This window comes from Megalopta genalis, chromosome 3 (assembly GCF_051020955.1).
Source record: "Megalopta genalis isolate 19385.01 chromosome 3, iyMegGena1_principal, whole genome shotgun sequence".
Classification (NCBI taxonomy): Eukaryota; Metazoa; Arthropoda; class Insecta; order Hymenoptera; family Halictidae; genus Megalopta; species Megalopta genalis.
In genome coordinates, this window is record NC_135015.1 from 12,640,357 (window position 1) to 12,663,045 (window position 22,689).

General features: G+C 43.5%; 1 protein-coding gene across 5 annotated transcripts in view; it reads right to left on the reverse strand.

The window, feature by feature from the left end:
* Prosap (SH3 and multiple ankyrin repeat domains prosap) overlaps window positions 1–22,689 on the reverse strand; it is a 310,745-nt gene that overhangs the window by 170,693 nt on the left and 117,363 nt on the right. For all 5 annotated transcript variants that reach the window (XM_076520102.1, XM_076520098.1, XM_076520101.1 and 2 more), the window contains exon 2: window positions 20,557–20,618. The gene's annotated coding sequence lies outside the window, so the exon portion shown is untranslated. The remainder of the gene's footprint in view (window positions 1–20,556; window positions 20,619–22,689) is intronic.

The window sequence follows — 22,689 nt, forward strand, 5'->3', positions numbered from 1 at the left end:
CATTCTTTCAATTATATAACGAAATGAAAAAGAATTGAACTTTTTGAAAACGTATTAATACCGCTCCCGCGCTTAGTGTGTTAAGAGAACTATGTGTCCATTTCGTTAGAGATAAAATATCAGAATCGATGTTTCCGTCGCTTGCCCTACATTTTTCGAGAAGCAGAAACAATTTCATTTATTCGATGGATCGAAACTTTATCCGTTCCAGTTTCTCTAAACCCGTCTACGATATTTCAGCTTACCAGGGCTCGCCACTCGGGCGAATCTCCGAGTCAATACGGAAAAACTGATTGAAAACGAGCGAAACTCTGTTCCGCCGCATCGCGATGTTTTCGCGGCGGTATTTGGAATCTAATCGTCGAATATTGCTATTTACACGGCGTCCGCGCCAACAAGCTGGTTTCCGTTATTGTTTACAAAATTCCCGTTTACACGAAGCCCGGCTCGGCGAGCAAACAGTTTCGCGGGGAACGGTAATAATATCACTGTGAATTCCGCGTTGCGATGCGAGGCTGCGTTCGTTTATTTTAAGTCGTCCCCCGAGGAATCGTCGGCGAACCCCGCGCTGGAATAATTGACTCGCGGGAACTCGAGGGTTCTGCCCCCTCGCCGAATGATTAATGAAACGTGTTATCCCCTATCAAGCCCCTCATACAACTTCCAGGTTGGAAATACGCGCGGCCGAGCAACGCGCGACGGTAGGGCGAAGCGTTGCCCATTGACACCGTGGACGCTGATACGCGATCTCGACCCGCCTTCGACCCGCTTTCGACCAGGGATCTCGATTTTGAACGGGCATTGCATATACACGTGTACTTAATTTATCCGTATATTAACCCGCGTATTACAACTCGCAATAAATAACTGGCAGTCGCGTTTCTTTTGACTTATTTCCTCGCATATTTTTCCTTCTTTATTTCAGCGAACAATAACATTCATTTCTCTTATGTGTCTCTGAAATTAAAACACGGATACAGTTAATTACACGTGTACCCGTATATTATGAAGCGCACGGGTTAATACGCGGATATATTAATTACTCGTGTGCGCGTGTATTTGGGTATATGTGAGATAGAGACCTCTACTTTCGAACAGCTCAGACAACATCACCGTCTCGATTAAGAAGGTACTGTGAATGTCTCCCTAATTGACGCTCATTGACCACAAAAATGGACAATTTGGGAAGAGGAGATACGATTAATCGAGCCTTGCGGCTCGTTTTTATAGCTGTTGACAATCGATAACCATAAAAAACGAGCCACAGAGCTCGAACAATCGTATCGCCTCTTCCAAAATTATTCATTTTTGTGGATAATCTGAGCGTCAATTAGAGAGACATTACTGTATTACGGTCTAGAATTTTGGAAAAGGCGATTTCTTTTTACTCCATTTTCTTAAAGTACAAAACCTTGATAATAAGCGTGCGAACCCTATGCTTCAATTCGTAAAAATACCGACTTTATAGACATTTAATCGCAATTGTGCACTTTTTGTTATAAGATTGATATGGAAAACTTTAAACGCGTTTTTATCGAAAAACTTTTTAAACTGGCGTCCGTGATATCTCAAGATCTATTCGACCGATTTCACTTCAAATTAGAAGAAAATTTTCTGCAGACGTGCCTAGATATTTCAAATGATCTCGAGTTCCACTATTCTTTCGATCACGCTAAAGAGGAAAAAGACTAAAAAGTCGTTACTTTATCTTTAAATTTCCGCCATTTGTTTAATTATCGACACTTTTACTTCATTCGATGTCATTTTGCTTCATTCGTGAAAGAAGCAGCTGTAACTCCTGTAATTTTCAACATTTTCGGACGGAAGAAAATGCTGTACACAGATAAAACATGATTAAATATATCAGGGAAATCTTGATACAAAGCAACCTACCATCGAAATAAGAAAAATTATAGTCTTAATAAATAAATATGCATTGTGGCCCGTAATACCCCCTTTAACCCGGACATCCGCGAGCACACAGGCAGACGCTCGCTTAATTACCGGGTCCGCGCGATCTTCCCAAGGGAAGGCTCTGATATCCACCGGCTTCAACGCCGTTATCCAACGCCTTCTTCCCGCAGCTCTTTTAACCCGTTTCCGCCTAACCGTTCGCTTTTGTAACAAGATATCCGGAGACCTCCGCGAACGTCGCTACACGTCTCGGCGATGAGTCGCGTTTCGGGTGGCTCGTTAACCCTTTCGTTACAGGATAGTCTTGCGCGAATCTGCGCCTAGCATGGCTGACGCGACCGTTACTTTGTGACAGTTTGTCTTAATCGTTATCGCCCGTGGTTGTTAACGAGTAACAACGTCTGCGGCTTCGCGATCGAGAATCTAAACTGCCTCGTACATTGTGAAACGAATATTTATCGTACTTCCCGCACGGATTACACGTGTCGCGTGAATTGCAGCGAGTCGACGCTGGAATTTCGGCGACGATTAAATTGAATTCCAAAAGGATCGATTCGCCGCACGAATTTCGTCCGAGAAGAACTTGGCAGAATTACCACGTTGCTGCGGTCAGCTTCGTCGAAGTCGGAATCAACGAACTCGGTATTTCCCGCGTTCGAAGTTCCGGCGGACAGTCCCGAAAAAATGGACAAAGAAGATCCCGAAAAGGTGGACGAAGCACCTGGACTCTGTGTCCAATTTCTGAGCTTTTCGACGGTTTTCGCGATCGCGGCTGTTGCCTTCGCTGGAAGGAGAATTCCAACGCGAGTCGCGCGTACCGTTGGCGCTCGATAACCGGTAATAGCCTGGACGGTAACAGTAACAGTGTAACTGACCTACAGACTGGCGCACCTGGGACGCCGCGCCGGCGCGTGCTACGGACAACGATCCTCCCGATCCACGATCCTCCCGATCCACGATCCTCGATCCTCGATCCTCCGCGCCGGTCGAGTCCGTCGCCGGAAAACTCGGTCGAACCGGCGACGGACGTCTGCTAACGAAACCAACCTCGTCTGCTAACGATCCGGACCATGTAATTAAGCGGACGAGAGTCGGCTAACGAATTGTTACGGACGATGGCACGGCGCGCGGCTAGTGTGATGGAACTTTTCCAGCGAACGGATCGGTTATCGCCGCGCCGACTTCTACGCTCTCTTAGAAATTCTAATTAGCCGGCCGACCGTGTCGAAACCTTTCGATCCGACCCGACGCGAGCCGATACCACGGTTCTCACACGTTACCTTCGTAACGCACGGCCCGGCAGAGATTCCCACCGAGAATGGACATGATTTCGCGCGAACAGAATCGAACGCACACGGCAAGCCTACGGACTGGCTGACAGCTGCCCGTAATTAATCGCGGCTTAATAAAAATGCATCTACTACACGGTCGTTGGATTGCACCGTGCTCGTGCACCGTGTAAAAAGAGACGCGGCTGTGCGATGTTAGCTCACACCGCTCTGTGCACTTTTCATGCCGATATAGATATTTCTAACGAAGCTGTTGGGAGCCTGACATCTTGCCCTGAGAAGGGAATTCATTTCGTTTACTGATTTACTACAAATTACAAGGGTCAAAGAGTAGCACATTATCGTCGACATGGCGATAATACTAAGTTTTCCATGAACTATGCGGTTTTCATAGCTGTCTATATTTTATATACGGTAAATTCTCCGTAGAATGCCAAATTTCGGGTTGCTGTGAATTTCCCTGTGCCGGTCTCACGCCCGTGAAATTTGTTGCTACGTCGATGCTAAGCTTCGACGGAGTCGGTCAAGCGTGCGATGCGGCACGCGACGCGGCTCCTTTTACTCGAATTCCCGGAAGACAACACAAAATGGTTTGTTTGGGTGTGAGTCAGGTAAGAAAACCGCGGAGTTAGAATTCGCCACTGCATTACTATGTATATATTCATATTAACCCGAGAAAGATAACCTACGTCGCAGAGGCGCCTGCGAAGACTGTTGATTTTTGTTAATTTTTCATAGAGGTCTAGTGATTTAAGTTTAAAATTACTTAAAATATAAAAAAATATAATATAAATGCATTTTATTTTTACAATAATGCCAAACCTTTAAAATGACTAGATTAACTTAAATAAATATCCATTGTTAGTATAAAATTGACGCCTTAGAAAAGCATGCGCCTCTGAAGCGTATGGTTATCTTTTACGTACGTTGTCATATGGTTATCTTTCTAGGGTTAATGTACACCGTGCTGGCTGCTGCCTTTTTTTGCCGACTGCTCCTAGTCCCCTCCCCCTTCCCTCTCTCTCTCTGACGAGATATCGGCAACTACAAAAACGAGCCGCGAGACTCGAAAAATCATGTCTGAGTGTCCGCTGATTACCGTTTTCAATTCCGAGTTCCGAGCCTTCTAGGGAGAATTTACTGTATTCGAATAAATTATACTATTATATTAATTACGAACGTACAAGCCCGAGTAGCCGTATTCAAATGGTCAAAGTTATAGTTACAAACAGAATCTATTAGCAATACGAGCTTTAAGTACACTTTAATCACGCGCGAAGCCATTCAAGGCAGCGCCTTAAACCATTAAGGCCAAATTCTACTATATTAATTAAAATTCTGTTGCAGCAACTTACCAATTACAGCTAAACGTAATATAAATCTCCGTTTTATGCCTGGCGGACCAAGTGCAAGAACTTACCTATTCTACGCTACGACCGCAATTTTCACAATCGCTTCCACTTATTCCAAACACTTAACCTGTTCACTGAAACCACTTTAACACTTCGATAATGCAATATAAATAATATTTTTGTCACGTAATCCAAGAGCACAAGATTGCCTTCTCGCTGTCGCTCCGCCATTTTGTTCTAGTGGACACGTATTAAAAAATTTCGCGGCAAAAAGTTCAAGTTGAACTCGTCGATCTATTGATGTTGCGTCACGTGACCATTATAAGATGGTTGAGCCGGTACTGGGAGGAGGCTGTTAGCGCTCCTCGATTAAACAATGGAAATGTGTTAATTATCGTGTAATTGAAATGTCACATTCACTTCAGTGGGCTACTGTTGTTTAGATGACCCAGTGTTACGTTTGTGTTTACGTGTGACGAAAAAGACAACCGCAGAACGGGACGTGTACACACAAGTTGTCGGAGCTTGCATCATATCTATGGATACCTCTGTGTGTACATTCAAGTAAGTGGTCTAAAGCATCTAACTGCCAGCAGAAAAAAAAAGATCGCTCGCATTCCCCCTCGACAAGCCGGCAAACGCGTTTCAGTTGCCGAGAAAGTCTCGCCGCGAATAAAATGAACGGTGCCGTATTATATCGTTCGGATCGGCTCGTTTAGGTTCGGCCACGGACGAGAATTCCGCGAGAGAGCAGAGAGCACACGGTGCAATCGGAATCCTTTCACGGTCGAGCGTGCGCGCTCGGAAGGCTGCGGGGATTTCTAATGCTCGCCCGCGGTCAGAATTACCGGAGCCGCGTTAATAAACCGCCGCACCGCGCCGGTTAAGCCCGGTGTATCGCGTGTCGCGAAATTCCAGGCGGCTGAGTCATGCGAGAGAGAACGCGGCACCGTGTTCGGTAAGAGCTCGATCTCTCGTTTGTTGCCGTGCTTCGATTCCGAGGATCCGGAGGTTATTCCTGCGCCGCCGTCTATACTCCCACGACTCCGTTCCCTTCCATCCGCGATCTCGCTATGGCTTCGAGTCCTTCGGGCTGCTGACAATATACCGCACGTTCGAAGATGTCACGTGATGCACAGTGACTCTAAAAATGTATTCGTAGACACTTAACACGTTCCGTGCCACGTGTACCATCGATGGTACACGCTTGCATGTTTACTTAGTGAACTGAACAAATTGTTTACAAGAAATTTAGAACCGAAGAATCAATTTCCACCGCAAGAATGGGCGTTGATAAGTTTTTGTTACGTTGTTATGTGTACGAGAATTAATAATTGCACGTAATACATCAAGTTTTAGTAAAATATCAAAGTGTGAAGATTCGAGTAAAAAAAGCTCGGCACGGAACGTGTTAACCCATTGACTGGCACGCAGATTTCGCGCGTCTTGCCCTGGGTGCCGCGGTTTTATTTTAAAGAGAACATGAAGTTTTACACAATATAATAATATTAAGTTACTGATATAATATTGCAATGACATTTACAGTATTTTTTTTTATTGATAATCAATATGTTCTCTATACTATATACATTTTTCATTTATCCTTTCTAATAGTTCCTAACTCAAATAGCCATTTGTAGCCGATCTAAACTTGCAGCACCCACTACGAGATATCTCGTAGCTGCCAGTCAATGGGTTAAACCGGTATAACATTTTTGGAACTGGACTAAATCACTCGAATTACAGTAATGTCTCTCTAATTGACGCACAGGTTGTCCACGAAAATGGACAATTTCGGGGGAGGAGATACGATTGTTCGAGCCTTGCGATTCGTTTTTATAGTTACGAATTGTCTATAAAAACGAGCTACAAGACTCGAATAATCGTATCTCCTCTTCCCAAATTGTCCATTTTTGTGGACAATCTTAGCGTTAGTTAGAGAGACATTACTGTATTTGGAAATTATCCGAACATTTATTTTTACAAAATTCTGCTATTCGAACGTTCTATCATTCAAGCATTGTATTGTTTAGATACATTATCACCTAGAGAACTTGAATGAATTTCTTAGATAATACAATGTTTTCGTATCAGGATATTACAAAAATACTACCAAACCTTTTCTTCAGTTTGCTATTACAGTAAATTTTATAGTACATTTGATTTGTCATTTCGTGCAAATATATCTACAAATACATCTCGCACAACATCCTACATACGCGTACACATCTAAATAATTTTACTCAGCTTGTGTGAATAATGTAAATGCACGACTAGATCGGTAAAAACGACATATCGTAAATATACGACTGCAGCAGTGGGAAGGTGAAAAACTTCGGGTGTAAAAAAACATTTATAGAATCTATCACGAAGCCACAGAGAACGCGAAAGCGTCGTCCGATCGACGAATACAAAATCAAACCAAACAAGAAATCTCGCGGGAACTGTGGTCATAGCGTGGCATAGAAACCAAGGGAACGATGCGACTGATAAAAATGAAACTTCGCGCCAGGACAGTTCGCTGCGGTTTGCGAAGAAAGGCGATCGGAGCGGCCGTTTGGCAACGGACAAGCGTTTTCGCAACTCGGAGAAAGCTCGGCGAGCAGAAACAGCACCCGATGCACACCGAAACGCGGCGCCGTGGCCGAAGTTTCTTGTTTCTCGCGGCTGAAAAAGGAGACCGTTCGTTCGGTTTCTTCACGGGCGAAATCTCAAAGTCGAATCGCTCGGCTCGGGAGAGCGACACGCGCCGGAAATTCGTCGTTGCCCTAATCGCGGATCGACCCCGCGATTCGGTCGACGGCGCGACCGTACAAGGGAAACCGATCGGTTGTAGCGATTATGCGAATGCCGCGGCCGAGCTGAATTAGCACGGTGGACGCGTGTTCGCGAGCACGTGCCTCGAATGCTGCCGCGGACGTTGCCGCGACTGCTGGCCTGCCTTCGACAGAGAAAGAGGATCATCGGGCTCCGGGATGTATTCTCGCGTTCTCCTCGCTTTCCACTCGAGCGACACGCCTAGCTTCTCGCCGCGAGCGATCGATGGAAAAAACGCGATTCGAACGCCGCGTTCCATCGCAACGGAAGCGACGATGCATGCTGCACGCGCGAATCGCGGAATATAACAGGTTGTTGCATACGGAATCTCCGTTTTCCTGGTGCCGACCCTGTCGGCCGCGGAGAGAAATGGAAGAAACGCCGAGCAAAGTGATCCCCGAAGCCACTAAACTGTTCGTACGACGTCGTGCTCTGTTATTCATTAATGCACTCGCAAGATCGCCGATTGCACGAGTTTCCTACGAGCGGTTTCGTATCCGCTTTGCACGCGAAATTACCGCTTACGAACTATAATTGCTCGTTGTTGCCGCTAATGACGCTGTTGGAGTAATAATATTTGGTAAATAAAATTGTTTATTCACAACGTAACTATCACAATGGTGATTCGCGTGTCCCAGTGTGATTTGTGTATATAGAAAATGAAAAAAAGGGTGAAATTGATAAAACACGCACCGCGGTTGCAAATATTCTCTAAAACGACATGTCGCGTATCGGAATCCATTCGATGAAATACGATTGATCTTCAATTCATTCGAGAATAGTAGCTTTTACCAATCATGACTTTTCCAAGGTTTGCGAGCCTTAGCAGATGCGAGTTTCGTTTTTCGATTCTTGCTACACAATGTTGCTTTTACACGTGGTCTTAATTACAAATCATGCAACTGTTTTCAATCTGCATCGATTTGTATGTCATTGTTTAAATTTATTTGAACTGCAACATCAGTTATAGATCGAAAATGGCTCTTTGAGCGCAAAGGGTATCCAGCGTTTTCAACAATTTCTGCATTCATAGAGCATGCTAATAACTAAATTACATTTAAATGCACTCTGAATCCGTAGACAGAAATGAGTAACAGGATATTATGTTGGTACTAATGATATCAGCACTATTTTAAGAGGCCTATGAATATTCAAGAAATATTGATAATAATGAATATTCAAATATTTAAAGTCGATCTTCTGGACAACGAAGCCTCAAATGATAAAATTTTATTCTTTACTTCCGCTTTGTTTTTTTTGTTATATAGAATCACCTCCTTATACCATCTATGCTGGGACAGCCTATATATTAAAATAATGAACGAGACAAACTAAATAAATAAGTGACTCGATACAGTACAATAAGCAGCTCGCGATCAAGTGTCTTTTAGTTGCGCGGAGTAACAAGATGCAAGCAGAAGAAAGCGTGTTGGATGATTCCACTAAAAACCGGCGGAATCGCCGGTCACCGAATAGACGACGAATGAAGCGAGACGGGCAGAGCGATCGGGCAGAGAGGAGAGAGAAGCGAAAGTGTTTGCAACATCTCGTTCCGCGTTAAAAGAGGAACGGTCTCACGGCAGAAGAAACGTTTCGGCCGGGCCTGGGTGGACAACTTATCGAGATTTCACGGTTCTTCACGGTCCCGGTGCGAGAAGCTGACTCATCTTCGATCTATCTCCGCGGACGTCTCGCTTTTTCCTCGGCGATCCCTCGCGAAGCTCGCGTTGCAACGCGAGAACGACTTCCCGCGAGCGTCGAACGGGGAATAGAAACGTTTTTATCAGGGCCGGGTTGTCCTATCTCGACGCGAGAATGAATGACGCCGTTTCCCACAGCGGTCCCGGGACTTTTAATATCGACGCTCGCGCGACAATCACAGGAGAGGAGAGATTCTACGGCAAGAACGCGTGCGGTTGCTGCGCGTCGCGTCGGAGAAAACCGGTCCTTTATAATTAAAGGGTCCCCGGCGACCGCTCCGTCCGCCGATACGCAAGGGTACTCACCCTGAATGAACGGCCGATCCGCCTCGATCATCGTTTCGGCTCTCCCCTGGCACGTACCTAATCGCTTGTCCACGATCGCGATCGGGCAGCGACGCGGATCCAGAACGCCGCGCCGCGTCTCGGAACGTCGCAATTCCTTTCCCTATTTACGGAACCCCGTACCGTCGATGGCTCCTTACGTCTCCATGCGTTTTCCACTGCGTGCACGCTCATGTTCGTCAATAATAAGCGCAGGAAACGCCGACCGATAAATATGTACGCTTACATTCGTTAGCTGTGTCGGTGCTGCGGGTGAAAAGCATGTGTCTTGCGACGTTTATTGCAGGATATACCCGTACACCGTTTCATATCTTGCGAGGAAAATGTTTTAAAGATCGCCGATGGTATTATTAGAAAATTATACGCGTGCAGATGATACAATTTATGGGGGATCGTTACGCGATTTTTTTTTCGAGTGTAATAGCGCCGTGGTGCGCATACGGTCGACCGTGACAGTGACGGTGTCTATTCGTGCGCGAGTCGAATCGGTGGTTCGAGGCTAAGAGGAATACGCTGTCGTGACCCGACAGCTTTGCATACCGATGCACATGCACGCGTTGCACCGGCTGCACGCAGAACTAGATACTACGGTCGCGTACTCAAGTACAGCCGCGAATTAACCTGTTAACCGGGTATGACGAAATATTTCGTCGAAGACAACTGTAACGGGCCATGACCACCTTCTGCGTCATGGAAATCTGTAAAAGTAATATATGCAGCGCATTAATGTTTTACGTCGTTCTTACTTGCTGTTACCTGGCGTGACCATATGGTAACACTTCGAATTTGCACAATTTTGTTTCGGGCATCATTAGAACGTTTGTTATACAGGGTGTTCCGCAATTATTTTAACAGCCGAAAATGAGGGGTAGCTGAGGTCATTTGAAGTAACTTTTTCCTTTGCGAAAATGCGGTCTGCGGCTTTGTTTACGAGTTATTAACGGAAAACACTGACCAATGAGAGGTGACGGCGCGAAGTTCGAGAGCACGCAGCACGAGGCTTTGACAGATGGTCGGGACGGACTCGAGCCGCGTTCGAAGTATTGAACAAATCACGAAGCGAGAACTTTCCGGACTTTTTTTTACTACGTAACAGTGATATTTTTAAGAAAACCGCTGTCCACCTTTACTTTAGAACGTCTGAAGAATATTTACTAATTTTTCGGACTCGAAATAGTAAGTAATTTAACCGTGACGGCCGTTTTAATTTTCTAGTGTGCATGACACCTTGTGTGTAACATATGAAATTTTTAAGCAAGGTGTGCAGTGAAGATTAACAAAGTACGTAAATGATATTTTAATTTAAATAATACCGTGTCTGAACACAGTTCAACGAATGATTCGCAAAGCTAATTTAATAAATAATCGTTTTAAAGGACGTAAGGGATATGTTTGTTAGAGAAATATGAAGAATATTATCAATAACCTTGACATAACCTTGACATAACCTTAATATAACCTTGATATAACCTTGACATATCAAGGTTATGTCAAGGTTATGCCAAGGTTATGTCAAGGACATATCAAGGTTATGTCAAGGTTATGCCAAGGTTATGTCAAGGACATATCAAGGTTGTGTCAAGGTTATGTCAAGGTCAACATATCAAATTTTTAAGCAAGGTGTACAGTGAAGATTAACAAAGTACGTAAATGATATTTTAATTTAACTAATTCCGTGTCCGAACACAGTTCAACGAATGATGCGCAAAGCTAATTTAATAAATAATAATCGTGTTAAAGGACGTAAGGGATATGTTTGTTAATTGTGGAACACCCTGTATATGGATAGTGTAATACTAAAAGTGTCAGGATATACTAAAGAAAACTATCTGACAACTAACAGAATTTTAATAACGATTCAATTAAGGGACATTGGAAATACTTGATTTATATATTTTCTAGATAAAAATATTTTGTCAGAATAAATGATCGACTAGTGAAAAGTCATTTGTTCAAATACTTCAAGCATAACAATATAACTAATATAATTTTGTTCTGAAAATCAGAGCATCCTTTTCGCAAACTTATTGTCTCAACTCGAGAACCATATATTGGCTTTCCGGCGCTCGAAAAGTTAAGAAAGCGAGCAGCTGCTAGCAATGTTATCGCTGGCTACATTAATTTCGTTCCCATACGGAAGTTTAGAACTGTTGAGAAAATTGTCGATTGATCCAAATTTACTTCGGAGGTGTTGATATCAAATTAACCGTGGCACTGATAAAGAAGACAGATATTTAAATGTGGCTAGAGTGTTCGTTGACTTCGCGAGCGCGGTCTTCCAGAATACGAATCGATTTTCCAGCGGAAACCCGTTCGGCCCAATGGTTCGCGACTCGTAGGTCCCAATATTTAATCAACGGTCAATTAATCCAATTAATTAGCTCGCATTGCGATTGCCGATAATTGCTCGGGCAACCATTCGGACAATGGACGTTAGGGGGCTCGTGTAAAATGTAAATGGATTTCCCGGTGTCCTTTGCGAGACATGAAGCTGTCCGGTCGTCGATAGATTGGTCTAACAGACATTGAAATCAATTGGGAGGACATGGCAAAATTTTACCTAAATCGCAATCTTCTATTGCGATACCTAAATGTCTTTGTACTGCCATTGTCGATCAATTAGATCGAACGATACTGACTGTTATTTTAGTTTTAGATTTCTTCTTCTTCTTCTTCTTCTTATTATTATTATTATTATTAATATTGTCGGTACAATCATCACTTAACATTGTGAACGTTATTTTGTATACCGACGTCATTCCACGATCATCATTCATCATTAGACTGCGAATCTACATGCAAAATAAAAATTGTGCGTATCGATTGTACAAAACAAGAGTTAAATACAAATATGTTATACTTCTTCCGTCAATGGCCTCTATAAATTAATAACAGTGATATGAAATTCTTACATTCTTCTAATTTGTTCACTGTTCTGTATGTCGCTTACTACCCCCTCTTTTCTATCATACACTCAAAGTCTGTTTACAAAACTAAAAGGAATTAGAATCTCTCATGAAACATCTTTCAATCTAATCACCACCATTGAGAGAACATTCACGAAAAGTTACTAATATTAAAATACTGGCTAAAATCGTGTCTTATAGCTTTGTCGTGGAGTGTAGCTCGAGCCGAATCTGCGAAGTCACCTATCGACCGTAAATTGTTGCGAGGAGTCTGATTTCTATCGGATCTCGGCGGGTAATTGATCGGTCGGCGTGCTCTCAGCTCGCAGCATCGCGATCCGGATACGCACAGGCGAAGGCAAGGTCGTGATTCCCAGAGCAAACACAATCCTTATTAATTTGTAAGCCCGATGGGAGGCTGCGATAAGGCTGGCGAGGATAGAAGAGGAAAAGTGGGGCAGATCGCGACGACGACGGGCCGGGACGGGCCGCGATACTCGCGCACAATACGCGGCCGCACAATGCAAACGAGCCCGGTTCGGCCCTTTTGTGTCTTGCCGGGGCAATAATCTACCCGGGGGAAGAGAATATGAAGTCTACGCGACTGTTTGCTTCGTTAAGCCACCCATTTCGAGCACACTTTTCCACGGCGACCAAGACGTACGAGCGTATCGCTGATCCGCACGCGATCCCGTCGTTTGTTCACCCTGGCCGGATTAACATTCCGCCGCGCCGTGCCGCGCCGAATGTCTATTCGCATCTGCCCGCGAATATTGTGTAACCGAGAACGCGTCGGCATAATAAACCGATCTTTGTGCAGACCTCGTGACCCGTTCCCCGATTTTTCGAAATCCCATCTTCCGCGCGAAATTTCCAATCCGACCGTGCGACTATGCAACGTCTCGAGATGATCTTTCTCCGACATTTCCTAGAGAAATGTGTCACCGGACCGGCAAACCTCCCTCCAGTCTCGTTTCAATGCTTTATCGCAGCGATCGGCGACCTCGCGTTTCATCGGCACCGTCTTATCGATATCCACGTGCTCGGCGATCTACGCTGACTATCGCGGATTTCGCTGCGGAGCGAAGACACTGTATCCTTTAACCACTTTAGCCTCGCGAACGAGACTGCCTCGTAAAACATAAGTGCGACTATCTTTTAAACATCTTTTATCTAACGATCTCCTATCTTCGGAACATCGCCGCATTATCTCGGATCTAGTTTTTGTGTACAAAGTCTTAAATCGAACAATACCGTGTCCTGCTTTTTTGTCGGGAATTCATTTAAATGTACAGTGGTGCGAATAATCATAGACGCAAAATAACTTTTACATTTCTGGTGATATTTATAGAGAAGTGTTTAACAAAACGTCGTGTTTGTAGCATTTGTCATATTTGTTAGAAATAATAGAAAATAGAAATCTGCAGATACGATATTTTCTGAAGTTTTCGTTTAGATACGAATAACAATATGAAAGCTACTTTCAGTCTATAATTACGCGCATATCTGTATCATCATTAACTTTCATATCCCGCCGCCCGATCCTCTTAGAAGAATTTCATAGAACACTTTATTTACGGTCGATCGAACTCGTTAAATCGTATACTCATCAATATCAATAATTTTAAGCATTTTATTGATTTCTCTGCTTCACTTGGACGTTACAGGGGTCCAAGCTCGTTAATCATTTTGCTTCATTGTAATTAATCATTGTCATTAAGATTGCTACTGTATCAAGGTCTGCCGCCCGTAAAAAGGAAACAAAATGAAATTGAAATCTTTTCAGTTTTTCCACTTCTAAAAGAAATCTATGTAAAAATTGCCGTAGTCTGAGAATCAAGCTCGGATGCAGCGGATCTCTGTTAATTCGAAATCGGCACTTCGCAGTCTAGCGATCACGAACGCACGAATGAACCTCGAATCTCCAATTGGCCAGGAGGGCGACAGATCCGAGGAAGTTGCTCGCCAGCGAAATTTGTCGGACCCGCTCGCGACTCTATCGGAACAGAGCGAATGCAACCGAAGTGCATCAGCACTCGGAGCGAGAGCGTGCTCGAGAGCGTGCTCGCGCGCGCGCGCGCGTGATCGTAATCGGAATGGTTGCACCGGCTCGGCTCGGCGCACTCTGTCGTTTTGTTCGGCTGTTGCGGTGGATGTCCGCGCTCGGTTTACCGTTAGCGCACCTCGAGATGCGCCGGGGCCGAGTCCCGAGCCTCTAATCTTACGGCACACCGTCGTCTAATTAAAAACATCTTGGGAAAAAATGGCTATTTGCCTCGCCATGGCAGATTCGCCGATAGCCGCCGAGACGCCGAGAGGAGCATCGGATCGGCGCGGCGCGCGCGGCGCGAGAGCTGCAACGACGCGATGCACCGGTACGCACCGTGAACCGAAGAACGTAGCGTGGCCGCGTAGTAAGCCGCGTAGTATGCACTCGTTTCACGCACGATACAGTTACGGCCAGCCTGGCCGTCACGGCTCGTTACAGTCTAGAAAATAATATCTATTACAGAGCGCCAGCGTGCCCGTGCAGCCGCCGAGCCGATGCAAATGCTCGCAATTAGAAAATCCCTAACGAACGTATCGTGCCCCACGAATGATTTTTTTTCCATCGAATTCGTGCCGCGACAATCTGATCGACCATCGGGCTCGTTGTTAGGCGATGGAAAATCATCGATCGTCTTCGAACTGAAGCGAACCGATGCGATGCGCCGTTTTCACGCACGCGTCGCTTTCACTTCGCGCGAACGGGCCTGCTATCGTTTTCATGCAAATAGCGTTTTTGCTCGGTGATTTGCTCGTAATCGCATCGGGAGAGCTGTTCCTTTTATTCGATGCCTGGCTGAGCGGTTTCGATCGGTATCGTTGTGAAAGAACTGCTCGTGGAAATGTTGATAAATTGTGGATGTTCTACGTTTATTGCCAGATGTACGAGCTGAAGACTCTTATGGAAATTATAAAGAGCAAATGTCGAGACACGGCATTGCATTTGTTGCATTGACGTTCGCAGTCAAGTAACAAGCAGTTGTAGTAACAAACGCTTTGCTTTGTTCTCGCTACTTTTAAGAAACGAATTAAAGTATGCATATTAAAGTAATGAATAATTTAAAGAACAGGGTTTTAATAATTTAGCATTTTCCTTAGCTAAGGTAGGTATAATCAAGCAACCGAAATTTAAATGCAATTATAAAAGCGTGAATTAAATCATATTTTATGGCAATGTACGTTATATGACCCGCAATAAAAAAATTAATCAGATCACATGCAGCTATCAGATACCGTTAAATGTTCATATGCTCATATCTTTATCAAATATCAAAGCTTACCGTTGCAAACATGAGTATTTACTGTAATCCATTACTTTTGTACGAATATGTTTGTAAAATGTAGCTGAATAAGCACGAATGGCATGCTTAGTGAAAAAAAGTGAAAATTGTGAGTTATTATATTTTGTGGTCAACATCGTCATATTAAAATGTATATGACATTTAATATGACCATGTTGATCACAAAATATAATAACTCACAATTTTCACTTTTATATATAAAACATTTTACTGCATAAACATTGATCACAAAATATAATAATTCACAATCTTCACTTTTAGCTCTCACGTGTTTGAAACGCTAATAAGTATGAGATTTTGAGATCATGATATTTTATGGAATAATAAATGTTTGTTACCTGTTAAGCGAAAAACACAAGCAGATGCAAAAGCAATCACACAACAAACGCACAGGCTACAAGAGAAATGCAATCGACGAGCTTTCGGCAGTTCGTTCCCGCGCGAACATCGGCCGCCTACGATCGATGGATCGGACGGTCGATTATGGAGATGCGGAAGACGGGTTCAGGATGAGGCTGGACGGCGAACAGGTGCACCGATCTCGCATCGACAGCTGTTCGTCTATTCCCGATCGGTTCAGCGCCAGCTATTGTGCTCGCATATGCGCGTTAGTTCCGCTTTTATTGGCGGATTCTGTGCGACCGATCGACCCCTAGCGGTGTTACCGGATTACGTGGACCCTCGTTAACGTTCGTGGCGCAATTCACGCCCACGCGGACACGCGAGAGCATCTCTTCGAACAAGGCGCGAGTGTCTTGGAAAATTTATCACTCGCCCGACGATTCCGCCCGATCCCCACTTCGCGACCAAACTTTCGGCACTTTCGAAAATCGTTCCGCGGAGCATCCTTGCATCGCTATCTTATCATTCATTCCGTTGAACCATAAATTTCTGCACCCTTTCGTACGTCACTTTCATACTACTATATTTCAAAAGCGATTGTGGTCCTTGAATTTATCGACGCGACTCGTTCTGCTGCTTTTGAAACGCTTTTTTTATGTTGAATAGAATCCCAGTGGTCTATGCATGTCAAAATGTGAAAAAGCCGAGTCAATCAAGAAATAAATTATAAAGTTACTATTAAGTAACTCTAAATTATCCTAATAATGTTTTATATTATTTATAACGCTCCTTGTTTACCATAATGAGGAAAATGTGAATAGAGAAATGTAGAATAGAAAAGCGACAATAACAGAGAGTAGTAACGTTAAATAATATATTTAAAATTAATTAGATTTTCTGTACGTAAAACATAAAATTATAATCTTGATGAAATTACGCTGACAACGGACATATTAAATTGCATCGATTACTCGTATTCTCGAAAAACTCATAGCAACATTTGAAAACTCGCGTGCTTCTAAACAAGTCTGGAGATAATTGTCCTCCAATTAACAAATAATTAACACATGAAGTTACTATCTTTGTTCCTTTGTGTGCGAGCAATTGGAGCACATTTAAACGAGTTCTTAGAAACGCTAGACCTTTTCGCCAGCATTCAATCGGTCTCATTATTAGACGCTTTATTCCACCGATGATTTGTCCCGCCTCGACAACGGATTATCGTTTAACAAAATCACTAACTCGATTAAAACACGCGACATTTATTTCCTCATATTTCATCTGTTTCGTACTGTCACTAATTTCATGTACGATTCGTTACATTATCTACTTGCTGTTCGTGCGCGCGGCGTTGCTCGTTTCGCTCCCGTTTTATCGTGCCTCGAATTGTTCATTTTCTGTCGGCGAAAAACTAACTCGCCCCGTTGGATGAAATAAAAGAGACATTATCATTATTATCTTCGTACACGGTAAACTCCCGCTTATCCGATCTCCCTTTAACAAGTCTCTATTTCGACAAAGCGTGTACATATATTCGGCGAGATTTCGCTCTGCAAATCGGATTCCCGTTGCCCATGTTTCCAACTAGCGTAGCCCTTTAATAACTCTGTCACACGCTGCGCATCGCTTCAATTTTTCCCGACGAAAAATCCTGGCATGACACTTGTAATATCACTTTAACAATTTATAATACCTTTAGCCTCCACACTTTGAACTTTCGCGACTGATGCATTTCATTATTATTCATAATACTACTACTAATAATAATCTTTATTGTGTCAACGGACTGGACCCTTTGATAGAAGATAGAAAAAGGCAGGAATGTAATAATAGCAAAATAGCAATCAACAGAGATGGTATGAAAAGTACTTACTAATATGGGAATTAATACTAAAAGAGATGGCAGTAATATGAGTAATACTAAAAATACTAATAGAGGTGGCAGTAATATGAGTAACATTAAACATAATAATACGAGTAAAATAATAGAAACAATACAAACGATAAAAATGATAAAAACAGAAAAAAATAACAAAAATAATAGTAACAATAATAGCAATAAGATCAAGAATTAAAGATAGTTGCGAACAATAGACTTATTAACTTGACTCTAATTTGAGGTAAACAGTTATAATAGCCATATATATAATGTGCTTCTATGAGAAAAACTGAAGAATATCCAAGATTACGAACCGGTGCATGTAAGTTGAGTTTTTCGAGAGTATGGGAACAGGAGATACAGCGAATGATTAGTTTGTATACAAATGATAGATCGGCGACGATGATACAAGATAGACACAGATGACTCAGTGAAATAAGCTGCAATTTATTTTCGACAGCAAACTTGTCGATGTGCAAATGCTGCAGTACGATCGAGTCGTTTACGAATCCTCGGAACAGTTTCCACGGTTTCCGATCTGCACATCTTGACCTAGAGCTCGCGATGCAGTTAGGCTTTTGCGAGCGACGCATTGTACTTCTGACAGCAGCCTCGACCGAGTCCGTGCGCATTCAAGACCGAGAGGGTGCAGTCCGATTGAGTCGTCGGCGAATCTCGCGCAGGGTCCGCGGTAAACGGGAACCCATTATCGCATGGATAAAACAAACACGCGATTCAAAGTTCATCTGCCTTGCTCCGCAACGCCCCGGTGGGCTGACCTACATCCCGACAGCAGAAAATTATTGCGATATCATCGCGAGCGACGCGCCGGGCCGCGCCGCGCCGCGGAGAATAATAAAGCCCGCCGGAGTCCGCGATGGGTGTGGATGTTCCATAATGTATAGAGACCGAGATATCGGGAGCAGTCGAGCTCTCCAAGATGGAAGGGCCGCGGCGAACCGGCCGATCCAGCTCCACGAGCCCGAGGATCCAACGAGAATCCAATTCCTCCGAAAACGAATCGGAGATACTCGCTCTCTTTAAAGCGAAACCTTTGTCAGTCGCTCGGCTATTTGCCGGCTACCAGAAGGAGAACCAAAGGGAAACGGCGCTAGGCGGAGGAGGCGGGAGGAAGGGATGAAGAATGGAAAGGTTAACTGGAAACAGCGTTGCGAGATGATTCGTTTTAGCGGGGTTCCGGGTCGCTAAGCAACGCGGCAGGCTTTTAACGCTTTCGTTCGAGTACGGGCTATTGTCTCGAGATGAAAAAGATTTCTTTCCGAGCTTTACGCTTGCTCGGGCTAACTGGCTCCGCTCCTGAACCCATACCTCACCCCGTGGCTTCTCGATCGAGCGGGCTCGAACTGATCCGTCTGCATCTTTCGAAACTCGCGACTCATTCCGCCACCTTTGCTGCTCGAGCCGTTCCCGGTTTCTGGCTTTAACAATCTCTGAAGGCATTAAAGAACGGCTTCCGCGGAAACTCATCTTGGAATTTTAATAAATCCGTCTTCGTGATCTGTATTGTAAGATCGATGCCGGTCGTTTTGAAATATTTTTATAGCACGGTACGTTTGCTGCACAATGCAATGAAAAGTTGATCAGGATGCTAATTAGTAATTACAAATGATCATGTGTTCATCAGAAGAATCTGAAGTTAACGCTTTAGGAATAAGTCAACGCTCTCGATTGTTCTACGTCTCCTGACTCCCGTCGCGCGTCTCAAATTCAACTTTTTTATACAAAATAGTCAAAATAAAAGTACAAAATAATTATATTATATTATTATTATATTATTTATATTATATTATATTATTGACATATTAAATTTTCTTATTAAAATATAATCAAAATAATAAAGTAAAAAAATTATATAAACATACATACATATATAGTCAAAATAAAGGAACAAAATAATTATATTATATTATTTATATATAATATAATATAAATAATATAATAATAATATAATATAATTATTTTGTTCTTTTATTTTAACTATATATGTATGTATGTTTATATAAATTATTTACTTTGTTATTTTGATTATATTTTAATAAGAAAATTTAATACGTCTTATTCGATGAATGTAAAGTCAAATTATGCCTGAACAAACAAACAAATGGTTTCATCAATTGCTCACCCTAGCATAACCGGTTCCACTATCCTACGAAGTTTCTGCATTTTCGTGTCAAGCTGCGAGTGCAAAGGATTAATGGATTGTGAAGAAATTTAATAATCCTCTTTCTCGCGTAAAAGTCTCTGCAACAAGTTATCCCGGGCAACACAATCGCTCAGCTTTTTCTTTCCGGATAAAATTGCCTTTCGCCACGGTATTTTCAATGACTGTGCAACCTCGAGATCTCGTGCAGGATAAAATATTTATAACTGTAGGATTATGTTTGGACTATAGCCGCCCGGAGGAACGAAAAAAGGCTGTAGGAGGCGCCCGATGGTCGTTGGAACGGGAACGAAAATTCGATCGGGTTTTTCAACGGCTGTGGAGCGAAAGAACCGGCGATCGGGCAAGAGCGACTCGCCATAAATCAAACCAGGGAACAACGGCTCGCCGCTGCGTCGTAAATAATTGATAGCGGAAAGAAAGGAGAGAGAGAGAGAGAGAGAGAGAAAGAGAGAGAAAGAGAGAGAGAGAGAATTTACTCACCATAATCGGAGCGCAATCTCGCCGGCCAGATACAGACGGGGACGGTGCGGCGAGTGCAGCATCTGCAACGAAACAAGGCAGTCTTTTAACCGCTAATTCACCGTTACCGCACGCTGACAATGAAACTCCCTGGCCCCGCGACTCTGAATCGATCCGTTAGCAAAAACGCGCTCGATCGCGGCGACGATCGCCTCGGGTCTCCTGCGATCGCCTCCGTGATCTAGCCGCGACCGCGACCGTGATGGCTTCCTTCTTCCACGATTTTTATCGCCTCTTTTAACCGCTGCTTTATCCGCAAGTTTCTATTTTCCACGATTGTTTCGCGAAAACAAGCGAGACCCAGAGCACAAAAATTGCCAGCGGAAAACTTTCCATAGAACTTCAGACAATCAAAATTATGCCCTTAAATGCTTCGTCATTCTTTCACAAAGTTCTGTTCAAACTTGTGTAATGAAATCAAAAATCTACTATACCGTACGCACCTCTAATAATTGACGTATTCTGATATTGTTCTGTATTTTTCTTTCATTTTTTTCGGCTATCTTTATACTACTTTATTTATACGTATGTTAAAAAGCTGAGAGGTTTTATTACCCGAATGCAACAAGTAATAATGATAAAAAGGAAATGAGGTTCTTTGATATCATTCACGCGCTATTGACAAATGCTGACATAGTTTCGTCTGCTCGAAAAAGACATTTTTATTTTCAACAACCGATATTCACTTCGCGCACTACACGAACATTGTCTTTCTGAACCTTTGAAGTGACGTATTGTATTGGTTTTAATATATTTACAATTATTTGTTACGAGAAGATTTGATCTACAACATTATCACAACACTGCGGATTGTATGCATTTATATCAAAACTGGGAACGTTGGTGTATTAACTACAGCTTGTTAAAATTATTAACGAAAGATTTATTATTATATTATTATTATGTTCTGTTATATATCATTATTATGTTATTTATTATTATATTTGACCCATCCGTTTTGGAATCGGCGCAGTAAATTATGCATAAACATCTGCCGATTAATTATTATCGGCTCACGCAACACAATTTCCACGGTCTTCCTAATTACAATAATTAAATGCAGCAATTTTTCGTGACGTCTCGGTGTCGTCGCCCGAGCGGAAAGTATCGTATCGCGCCCCGATTGTTTCCGGTTCCGGATTGCGACGTCGACCCGGCACGACCGTTCATTTGCAACGCGTCGAGTGTCCCGCTGCGAGGAGAGTCTACGATCCGGTGTTGATTCGCGGAACACAGTAGCTAGGGTGGACAAAGGAGATTAACGCGGCGCGGAACACGTTCGAAATTGTTCGGACGTAGCCCGCAGCGGCGGCAGCCCGTTCTCACAGGCATTCCTCGGCCTGTAATCCAATCCAATTTAGCGGGAACGCGATATGAAAACTCGAGGCGGCTGGTATGCGTCCGCCGCGCCACGCCGTAATCCTTATCTTCTTATCGGCCGGCGGTGCAACGCGTGCAGCCTTTCGTTTCTACGTCTTTATCTATGGCTCTAGGCTGCGCGCCTCTTAACGTCCCGATAACCACCGTGCTACGAGCTCATGCGTAAATTGGTCGCGTATTAAGCGCGAACAGAGAAACCACTTTCCCGACCCGGTCCCGTTCGACTTTGATTTCCTGCGACGCCGGCCTCATCCTGCTTCCACACGAGCGCAAACAATCTCCAGGAAGGCGTTCGAACCGCACCGTACATTCTGCGATGGTTCTATCGCTGAGTATACCGTAGACGGTAGATTCTACCATGGATTCTACAACGGATTCCGCGATGTTCGACCTGTCTCATGAAATTAGGAAACCGCGAGGAACGTAATGCGGAAGACGTTCCTCCGATATCGGGAACTGTGACGACGGGCGCGCGTTTCGTACGAAGCTCGATAAAACGGCTGAAAAAAATCGTACATCAACATTTTTGAGCTCGTTGTAAAGGGGAGACTCCGGTCGAGAAATCCACGTCGGTCTGAATTGCGGGAAAAATTTGTCGAAGCCGGTGCAGACGTCGATACTTGTACGATCGTCAACGTTATGTTATCTTACCTATTCTACTTGCTTCCAAATTTCAGTCGCCATTGATAGAAAAAATTGTTAAGAGAATAGTCA